General features: G+C 46.9%; 1 long non-coding RNA gene across 1 annotated transcript in view; it reads right to left on the reverse strand.

The window, feature by feature from the left end:
• The window catches only part of LOC146405362 (uncharacterized), a 166772-nt gene extending 159278 nt beyond the window's left edge, over positions 1 to 7494 (reverse strand). Inside the window, exon 1 of the long non-coding RNA XR_014837249.1 lies at positions 7372 to 7494. This is a non-coding gene — a long non-coding RNA (uncharacterized LOC146405362). The remainder of the gene's footprint in view (positions 1 to 7371) is intronic.
• Positions 7495 to 11090: the final 3596 nt, after the last annotated feature.

Consider the following 11090-nt stretch of genomic DNA (forward strand, 5'->3'; position numbering starts at 1 on the left):
CAAAAACTCCTATTCATCCTGTAAAACCCACTCTAGTTGTTAACTTCTTTCTGCAAATCTTCCCTGAGCCTCCAAAACAGAGCTAGCCCAACTTCCAAGTTATCCTGGGACTTTGTAGTTGCTTCTACACCTCAATGCTATAATTTTACTAACATGTTGTAATTTCCTGTTTTTATATTCGTTTTTCCCCAGTAGTCCGTGAACTCCCTAGCAAAAGCCTGGCACATGGGAGCCAGCTCTCCCTATCTGAGAAGCTGCCTTCACAGTCAGTAACCCCTGAGTAAACCCTCCCATCAACCCAGAGAGCATTCCAGTGACTGGGAAAGTTAGGGGGCCCTCCCTGCACCCCAAACCCGACAATCCATTTGATCTGCTCTCCAGAAGAGTCCCATGTCCAGGACCTTTGTGAAAAACAATTCTGCAGGTCAGAAAAAACTCCCCGTGTGTGTATATACGTGTGTGTGTGTGTACCTGTGTGTGTACATGTGAATGAATGGAAAAAATTCTGGAGTCATTGTTTTTGGCACTAAAGTTCTCAAGCTTTTAAGAAAGAGGGTTCGCTCTTCTTGATGACTGCCCACAATAGGATAAAAATATCATAAAATACCAAGACCTGCTACAGGCCACATTGTTTAGATTCCAGCCCTACTGATGTAAGGAGCTGCCCCATGTCAGGAATAATCTGTAGAGAACACTGGAAAGAGCAAAGACTCGGGAGTCTCCTAGTCTGTTTGAGTTCACTCCTAGGCCCCAGCCAAGCATGCTTATCTGTCACATGGGATGGTGGCACTGCCTTGCAGGCTTGTGGTCAGGATGAGCAAGGCCTGGTGGGCCACAAGCTGTGGGCTTGGCAGAGTGCTGGCATTTTGCCACTTCTGGTCTTAGGTTGGTTTCCAGGTTGTCTCATGGAATTCTCATAGCAGGTGACTGAGGAGTTTGTGGAAGGCCCTCAGTAGGCAGGCTGCAGAGTGGGGATTGGAAGTCAGGTCTGTTGGACTCCAAAGCCTGGGTGAAAATCATCTTTCCTTCCTTGGGAAGTCTAGAGCTTCTCTCTCTTTTAACTAAAGTATAGTTTATTTACAAGGTTTCTTCATTTTCTGTGGAATTTCTCATTTTGATTTTTATCTTTTGCTTTATAATGGATTTGCACAGGGGACCTCTCAGCCCACGCTCTGGGTGCCCCCTCTTGGCTCTCCTCCTGGCTGCTCTGCTCTCCTAAGTTCCACAGGAGGATCTCTGGAACCAGAAGACGGGCTCAGGCACTGTTTTGTCACAAGAACCTGATCTGCTCATCGCAGAGCAATGGCCTCCTGAACTCCCCTTTCTCATCATGCAGTGACTTTTTGTTGAGTAAAAAAGACAGCAGCAGGGAGGGCAGCCCTGGGCTGCCAGGGAACTCGCTCCAGGGGAACAGCCTTTCTTCCTTCCTTGCCTGGGCCGCCTCCCCTCCCCTCTCCAGCAATTGCATTCCAGCAACCTCTATGGAGCCAGTGGAAAGCGGACCAGGTCCCAATCGCTGCCCAGGGGCAGCCAGGCCACACAGTGTAGGGGACACTGGGTATACTGCCCACTTCCCCCTTTAGGACCAAGGCACCCAGTCCCTCAGTGGACGTGGCTGCTGGGCTTATAGCTGGGTCCCTCTTTGGGGGCTGTTCTCAGCATACCCAAGGTTACATTTCCCCCAGGGAGGTAAAAGACTTGGCTGTCTTTCCTCCTCATTAGGGCCAAATGTGAAGAGCCCTCCCAGCCCCATGGGATCATTGGAGGCTGCTATCCTGCCTCGGCCCCTAGTGCATAGTTGCGGACTGAGATGATACTATGGTCTGCTTCCCAGGAACTGGATCAGGACCAGGAAGCCTTCTGGTCTGGGAGACTGAAATACTTAGTTCTATACCCTGTTTTTACCATTGTGTTGAGTGACTTTAGGCGAGTCCCAGATTCTCTGGGCCTTCAACTACAAAATGAACAAATTTGACCTTGAAGTTCCTTTCAGCTTGGACTGACCTTGAGTTATGCTGAAACAGGAGTTCAGATAACATTGCGAGATCTAGTCTCTCCTGAGTAGGGGGACCACACATCCCTGTTTGCCTGTGATCTTTTTAGGTTATTGTGTTGCTCAGGGTAATTGTTAATAATGTCCCTGTCTCTCTCAGTGCCGTCCTGGTTTGGATGCTAAGTATTCTGGTTATCCTGCTTATGAAATACACTGGACATGAGGCATTGGATGGGGTTGGAGGAGAGCATGTGGCACCAAGTCAGAAGGTCCAGTATGCTATTGCCTCTGTCTCCTGCTCTCCCTCTCTGGCCCAGTCTCTCCAAGCATGTCCCAGGCCTGCGGAGAAAGCAGCTCCATCTGTCTCCTCTGCTGCCCCTTTGTACCCTGGGATCCCCATATGGAGGACACTTGGTACAGCAGCCTTGATAGGGGCAGCAAAGGGTTAATGCAACTCTCAGGGGGCCAGGCAACAGCCTCATCAGTGGGTCTTGATTCTGATGAAACAGCTGTGCTCACAGAGGAACGGAATACATGTGAGCTAGTGAGGGTAGATGAACAAGTGTGGGGGGAGGTGTGTTTGTAAATAAGTGTGTCTGAGAAGATACGGGGCTGTGTATGAGTGCATACAAGCATGCAGTGTGCACCTGTGTGCTTTTGTATGCATGTGATGTGTCCATGTGAAAAAGTTGTGTTTGAATGGAATATATGCCTGTGTAGGACTCTGTATAAGTGTACATATCTGCAGATAAGTATATGACCTATGTGAGTGTCATTTTGGAAATGACAAAGCATTTAAAAATAATAGTCATGGTTAAAATGTATCATATGGACATAAGCATATGTGCATATGTTTGTAAATGTATGGTGAGAAGAGATGGGATGGGCAGTGCTTGTGAGCATTTATGGACCATCCAGGGCAACTCTCCCCTTCTACAAATGAAGGGACAGTTTCAAAGTAGTGGCCCCTCCAAAGTTTCAACATTACCTTTGAAGTAGACTGGATTATTCTCATTTCCTCCCTCCCTCCCCCCATGTGACTCTCTGTACAGAAGGGGTGGAGTTTATTTCCTGGTATCACTGATGTTGGCCTGGAGCATCGACCCATTGTGACCAATGAGATGGGAGTGGAAGGCAATGGGTGCCAGCTAAAAGCCAAGATCTCAAGGTACACTTGCACTTCTATCATCATCTTGAAGACTTCCCCCAGAGAAGCTGCTGCTCCTAGAAAGATGAGGTACCTGTGGAATCCCCTGGGTGCAGCATGTGGTGGGTGCTCACCCCAGCTGACCCAAGACCTGAACAAGGGCTGCCACCAGCATTTATTCACCAAATTACCATCCATCTGCATTTCTGTACCAGCATTTATTCTCCAAATTACCATCCATCTGCATTTCTGTAATCATTATTGTCTGTTGTAAGGCATGGAGATTTTGAAGTGGTCTATGATGGAAACAGCTGGCTAATACATCTGGTGGGGTTGGAGTTTAGGTGGAGGTCCTATAACTAGGTTCCAGGGCTTTTCTGGGAACACCTGAAGAAGCTGGGTTCCCTCCATGGAAATGGTGGTTCAGTTGGTCTGGGCTTTGGAATTTCTAAAAGATGCCCAAGTGATTTGAATGGACAGATACACACCATAGGGGGTCAGGGGCCAGGGGATGGGATGAGAGAAGTAACTACAGGCTCCATGAAGCTTTAGATGCCAAGTCAAAGAGACTGGACTTTATTCTGAAAGTGGCATGGGACCAGTGAAGGGTTTTAAGGAGGATGAGGGCATGTCTATAGGCATGTTACAGAAGGATCATCCAAGCAGTTCCAGGGCATTCTGGATGCCAGATCCTTACCTGGCTGGGCTCCTGTGTTTCCTGGTAACCTCTGCCTGACCAGAGGTAGGATATAGATATACTCCTGGGAACCCTTTCTGCCTCAGAACCCATTTCCAGAGTGTTCAGTACACACTCAGGTGCCCCTACAGCTGGGAAAAACTGTCTCAGAGAGGGAGAAAGAATCAGCAATGCTTCCCAGGGACCCTATGGCTACTGTAGGAATCCAGGCCTCACTACAGTCTTACTTGAAATATCACAACCCACCACCGCCTGCTCCACCCGCATACCTTCTTTCACCATGTAAAGTGCAGTTGGTTCTGCCAATGCCAGGCTGGTGAGCCAGTCCAGGCCCCCAAAGCCTCTAGGGCAGGATCAAGGCCTCTTCTATTGTATCCAGGATCTGCCTTTCTGGCTTTATCTTCCATTGCAACATTACAGAGGTCTTACCGTCAACTTGCACACCTCTATCATTAGCTTCCTCGGTGCTTTTGAGCACACCAGTCCCTCTGCCCCAGGAGTGTTCTCCCCTGCCTTCTCCACCTGTCACAATTGTACCAGACCTTCACAGCCCTGCTTACATGGTTTGTTCTCTTGAAATACTCCTGGACTCCTAGGGCCCCAGGCAGAACCCTAAGCCTGTCCTCTGTTCCCCTCTTATTTTCCATGTGGGTCATTGACACCCACATCTTATTTAGCTTTCGTGAGCCCTTGGAGATCTGGGATCTCAGCTCTCCCACCTCCTCTAGCACCCCTGCCCCTAGTGTGCCAGAGAGACAGATGGTGCTAGTGCATGTTTGTCAAATTTGACTGAATTCCTTGCCTTGTGTCCGGGCTGTAGGGACAGCCAGGGCACTGGGGCTGGCTGCGTGCCCTGGACAGTCTTCCAGAGGCATCCTCTCCTCCCTCCCCCTTCCCCCCCATCAGCTGCTCAAGGATGCTCAGCCTTTGCCCCTGCTTTGGGCTCAGGGAAAAATACATCTCCTGGAATGTTTTTGCCCTCTGTTATCAGGACAGAGGGTGGGCCATTGACAGTTCTCTGGTCCACAAGCCCAAGTGCCCTGGAATGTCACAGGCTTTATCTTGTTTATGTCTGTGACCTTTCCGAGGCTCCTCGCTTCTTGACAATGTCACAGAGCAGGCCTGTTTCCTGGGATGTGTCTGGATTGTGGCCCAGCTCACTCCTTCAAAGGCAGGGAAGAGAACCAATCATTGATGTGGTGGGAATTTCAAGCCATCCCATGGTCAGTGTGCTTTCTAACTCGAAGGCTGGTTCTGAAACTGGGGTTGGTGTAGGCACAAGGCACGGCACTGAGGTTAAGCTAGAACAGGGAAGAGGCTAAGCCACCACCCACCTTGTTTCTCCTTTGATACTTGTAATGATTAGCTCCTAAAAAAAATTACATATTTTGTGGGGGTGAGAGTGGGAAGGAAAGGCAAGAAAAGTAAAGGAATATAATTAAGAACTAAGAGTTTCTGCCATATACCTGATGCTAAAGAAATAGCAAGTGCAAAGGCCCTGAGGTAGAAATATGCTTAGTGTGTTCTAGGAATACAAATACTCCCATGAGGCTGCAGTAGATTGAGCAAGAGATAGAGTATTGGGAGTTGAGGTTAAGAAGGTAAAAGAAGGTAAGTTTATGTAAGCCATGGTAAAGACTGTGGCTTTTACTCTGACTTGGCAAACATATGATTGAATTGATTTTCCTAAAGGATCATTCTGGCTGCATGAGAATCACAGCACACCACCACCACCCCCTTCTTCCAAAGGGGGGCACTTTCTCTCTTGTTTTCACTTGTCATTAGCACTTAGCATGGTGCCTCTCATAAGATAGGCACTCAATAAATATTCCTTGAAGGTCTTGCCAGATGTCAGGTCCTCACTTTTATTTAGGCTCGCTGTGAGTATTGTGAGCATTGTGACTGTCACCCGGATGGACACTTTGCTTTAGTGCCTTGTTAGGAGTTTCTTCTCTTGTGGGCCCTGCTTTCCAGATGTCAAATGGGTAGAAATTAACATATGGTACCTCCTACAGCTGGCAAAAGCACAGCTGGATGCAATGCTGTGCACATCTGGATTCCACATGTCTAATTGTGGACTCGATAGTTAGCCAGATATCTGTAACTGTGCTGCAGGCAAGCCGGAGAAATGCAAGGTCCTAAGTGCTAGCACAGGTGGTAATTGCAAGTGGCTTTCAAGATGGCTTGTGGCCATTTTCCCAGAGTGACCTGGATGTCTATGCCATGGCCAGCAAACAGAGCTTTAAGCCTAGGCGTCCTTTTGTCACTCCAATAAACTCAAGTATTGGCAGGACCCTGGATGCCCACTTTTCTCAGCCTCAATCTCCTCGTCTGTAAAATGGGAGACACTCCAAGTGGAAGAAGAACTTAAAAATCACTTGGGAGCCTCACTTCATAACTGGGGATATGAATCGGGTGAATCTTTCCTTTCTCTGGGACTTTGTTCCCTGAAACGTAAGGATGACGACAAGACCTCTCCCAGGGAGTCCCCAGGCCAAAGGGAATGAGATTCCTTCCTCTGAAACTTTTGCCAGCCCCATTCTCTGCCTGGGGACAGATGGTACTTTTCAATTTAGTTGGTTTGGAGAAAAATTGACTTCTTTTTGCTTTTTCCACTTTCATCCTTCCCATTTTACTTATGAGGAGGCCACTTTCTTGAATGAAAATGGAGACTCAGGCACAATTAATACTATAATTTAAAAGTGCAATGTTATTGAAGCTATTTTTCCCCAAACTGACATTCAATTATAGGCATTGGAGAATTTGCAGGGGCCTATTTTAAGCCTTGGAGTCTCCAGTACATTTTAGAGCCATTCTTGAAAAGACACGGACAGCATGTGAAAATCCCAGATGTTTCCTCAATGCTCTCAGCATCTCTGAGCTGAGTGGGGAAAGAAAGCGTCAGTCAGGCCATTCTGGGGAAGCAAAATTTGGGTTGAAACTCCTTACACTATTTTGTCATGAACAATCCCAGAAGGAAGGGTGTTTCCTCCTGGGGAGGGAGACTGGAAATCCAAAGATTTGTGAGCGAGAAGACTTTTGGGGAGTGAGTGAGTGGAATACAAGGCTGTAAGGGAGCTTGCCTGTGTCCTTAAACCTACCTGGCTTGGAGTTTCCTTTGGTCGTCTCATTTAGCCCTCACTCTAGATGGTGTCATCCCTGGTATGCAGATGCAGAAACAGAGGCTCAGAGAGGCTCAATCGAGGAAGTGATAACACCAGGACTTGGACTGAGGCTCATGGCCTTTTCATCTCCGGGCCTGTGCAAGCATGGTGCAGTGTGGTTATGCCACAAACCTGGCAGCAGGACTGCCAGGCATTCAAAAGACCCTATGCAAGTTACTTAGCCTTCCGTGTTTCATCTAAAATGGGGCTAATAACTGTTTTCTCACCTAAATTGGGGGTAATAACTGTAGCTGCCTCACAGGGCTGTCATGAGCGTTAGTGCATAGAAAACTGCAGGTGTGGTAGTGGTAGGTATATGCATGCTTGGCACATGGTAAGAACTATATATAAAAAAAGCTCTTATGATTACCTTGACACAAGCCAGAGTTGTTATCCTGGGAACATAGAGAAATCGTGGAACTGTCCTCACTGACGCCCCTGTGTTCCACCATTGAGCTCCCCTGAGATCTGGCACCTGTAAAGCCTCCTTTGCTGCTGTGCCTTCCTTGATTCCACTCTGCTCCTTTACGACTTGTGGTCTGGCCTTCCTGCTCTTCACTTGTTCCTTGTATCTTCTGCTATTGAGCATGAGCTCAGGAAACTTCAGAGGTTCAACCATCCAACTTGCCACTTAACATCTAGGTTGACTGTGAGCAAATTTCTTAAAATTTCAAAGGCTTGATTTCTCCATTTGTAAAATGGAAATACTAGCATTATATCGCTCATATGACTGTTGTGATAATTCAATGTCATTAATATATGCAAGGGTCTTAGATGATTATTTGCTTACTCAGTTTTTGCAAATTATTATTATTTGTCATTGCCTGAAACGCTGTTTGCTTTTTATTTTCTAACTTCTCCTCATCATTTTAAGAGCCAGCTAAAAGTCTACATTCTCTCTCTACCCCTGTAGCTTTCCTAGAACTAACCTTCTCTCTCCCCTAAATTCCCTGTGGTGGGACTTATCAGAGATTGTGGGCCCACTGGACTAGTCCTTGTGTGTCTTTCCACTTCCCCGGGGAGACCTGCTCTTGTCCATTTTTAAGTGATGCCTCAGCTTTCTCTGTGGTGCCTGAACCAACCAGGGGATGGCTGCCTTGCCTTTTATGGCTACAGAGATTGTGGAGCCTCAGTCCTAGAGAAATATAACTTTAGCATAGAAGGATTAAAAGATAATAGAACAAGTCTCTCCATTGTCCTGGGAAGGCCACAGAGGTCCAGAAACAAAAGCAATTTCCCCACAAAAACCAGGGGAATCACAAAACCATGGGGAATCAGCGTGGCAGATAAGAAAGAACAGAGGACTTGGAATTCTCAAGTTTGATATCCTCTACTAACCATTATGTCTTTGGGAAAGTTATTTAACTTTCCTGGACCTCAACTTTGACCTCTGTCAAATGGGTGTAATAACCCTTAACTTACAGACTATTGTATTTATTGAGCTGACATAGAGATTTTACAGCATATAGAGGCATAAATATTCTTATTACCCCATAAGGTTGCTCTGGATTAACTGATTTTCCTTCCACTGCTGTTGGTTAACCTGCTTTTCTCTGAACAACTGGCTTCCAGGAATGCATTTTGGGGATGCTGAGAGTCCATCCCCACCTAGGGCCCCAGTGGTCATCCAATACCGAAACCCCAAAGCCCAGCCTCAGCCTTGTGGGGCTGAGATGTGCAGCTCAAAGACCCTGCTGGTCCCGGCAGCAGTGCTGCATCTACATCCATCTGGTTTGGTTCACATCATTTTCACAGAGAGGATGGGGTGCTCTGGTCCAACATATTTAGTGTCTTTAAAAACAAACAAAACCAGTCTTGCCCTGGATATTCTGTTAACTCTAATAACATTCTCCACTCCACACCCAGGGTGGAGGCCAGGGGGAATGCTCTCGGGAAGGTTTGTTTTCCAAACTCCTTTATTGTCAGTGCTTAGCTGGAAAAGCAAGGGACTCTGGCTGAAGGGAAATCTCTAGGCACAGCTTCCTTATCTTTTCCTGGTGTGTGTAGATGTGGCGCCTCGTCACTCACCGCCTTCATGGTCACCAAGACCCACACTGGGGGAGGTGTGGACCACAGGTGGGTCTGTCCGAGCAGCCTGGCACCCTTCCCTTGGCAAAGACAAGAAGGCCCTCTAGATTGGCAGGGCTCAAGCATCCCAGAGTTGAAATGTCCACCAAATGTCTTTGGCAGGTTCCAGAACCTCTATTTCATTTCTTCCAACATTGGAGATGCCAAGACAGAAATCTGGACTTGCTTTCAAACCTTTGATTTTGATGATATTTGTTAAAAGTATGTATCCTCAGTAAATATTTCTGAATGGTAGCCATAAGCAAGTACCTACTGGGCATAATTTATTTCAAAGATAGGCCAGGCCATCTGTTGGGCATTTATTCATGATCGGAAGTGAATTTATGGCTATATCAGTCAAAAGAACTTGGTTGAAAGCAACAAAACCACCTCCTGCAGGGTAAGTATAAGAGAATTTATTGGAAGGATAACAGCAGCTTAATGAATCAGTGGGAAAGTCAGAGACCCAAGCTTGGAAATAGGCTCGAAGCAAATGATGGAGAATTAGGAACTATGAGTCCATTCTCATAGCAGGCGCCACTGCAGTTGGGTCAGGGAGGTGCAGAGATACTCAGCCGCCCCTTTCATCTTTGTATTATTACTGGAAATTAGATGGCTCTGAGAGGGCACTGGCTGGCCAAGCTTGGCCACTTCTTTACTCCCTGGGTCTGACTGAGGGAGCCCTCAGGGACTCCTTTGGCTCCCACAGTGGGAGAAGAGGCATTTGGATTTATCATCCCATGCAGGATGCAAATAGGCTGGGGAAATTAATTTCTCCAAAAAGTCAAGTTTGTGATTGGATAGGGAATTGAATAGGGAATGGAAGGTTTACAGCCACTGCCTTAAATTCTCTATCTTTATTTTCACATTTCAGAATGGGATGTGTGTGGGGGGGGGTTTGAATCCTCAATTATTCAACAAACCTCTGAACATCTGTACTCTGCTAGGCATATGCTAACTACAGGGGAGGCAGTGGTGGAGCAAGTAACTCTGTAGTGAGAGAGAGATGAGCCTCACCAGATACGATGCAATATAGCAACACGTACATGTACACAGTGCTGTGGAAATATAGCTCTGCCCTTCCTGATAAGGTCTGGCAAGACATTCCAGAAGTGACACAACAAGCCAGATCTTTAAGGTCTGAACAATGAAATAGAGACGGTTTGTGTGTAATGGGCAGGCATACATCCTCCTGTTCATTGTAAATTCCTTCAACAAAAATTCAATAGGTCCCAAGAGTGTGTGAGACTAAGTTTAGCTGGGTTGAAAAAAATAACCACGACTGGACATAAAAACCACCAGTTGAGCAAGAGGTGGCAATGACTTCCTGAGCAATTATCTCCTCATCTGTGCTTATCTCACTGGCCAAGATCTGATCCACTCCAACCACAGCTCTGGCTACCCACTCAGAAAGAGATGAACCAGCCCAGAAGCCACAGGAATTTTCTTTGTGTCTCACCCCCACATTCCTTTTTATTTATTTTTGTATTAAGGTATAGTTGATTTGCAATGTTCTGTCAATTTCTGGTGTATAGCAACGTGACCCAGACCCCCACATTTTAGAGCACCTTTTCTTTCTTTCTATAGAACTGTCCCCTCCTCTCCCCTTGCTCCAGGGCCAGGTTGAGCCCTGCTGGAGCACAGAGAAGGGGTCAAGGAGGGAGTTGTGAGCTGTGTATCCCTCTGCTTTCCTGTGATCCCAGCCTCAGCACAAATCTGTCGGCAGCATTCTCAGATTTGGGCCTGTCCAGATGGGTTCAGAAGACCAGAACTCTCACTCAAGCTCTGAACATCACCCTATCACTACATCATGAGGCTCTGGACAAGTCCCTCCATCTCTGGCTCTCTCTTTTCCATCAGAGGAATGAAAGATGAGACTCTAACTGCTACACGCTTTCCATCTCTTTGGCTTTGCCTTATCCTCCTTTCTCGTGCTGTTGTGGGCAGAATCTTCATCTCAAACACCCCTGCTCTCTCCACCTCCCTGGGGATCCAATCCAGGTTTCCCTGAGATCTATTGAA

This window comes from Sus scrofa, chromosome 2 (genome assembly GCF_054392235.1).
Source record: "Sus scrofa isolate SSC_HxYL_T2T_F1_AM1 chromosome 2, Sscrofa_HxYL_maternal_Yorkshire_Landrace_v2.0, whole genome shotgun sequence".
Lineage (NCBI taxonomy): Eukaryota > Metazoa > Chordata > Mammalia > Artiodactyla > Suidae > Sus > Sus scrofa.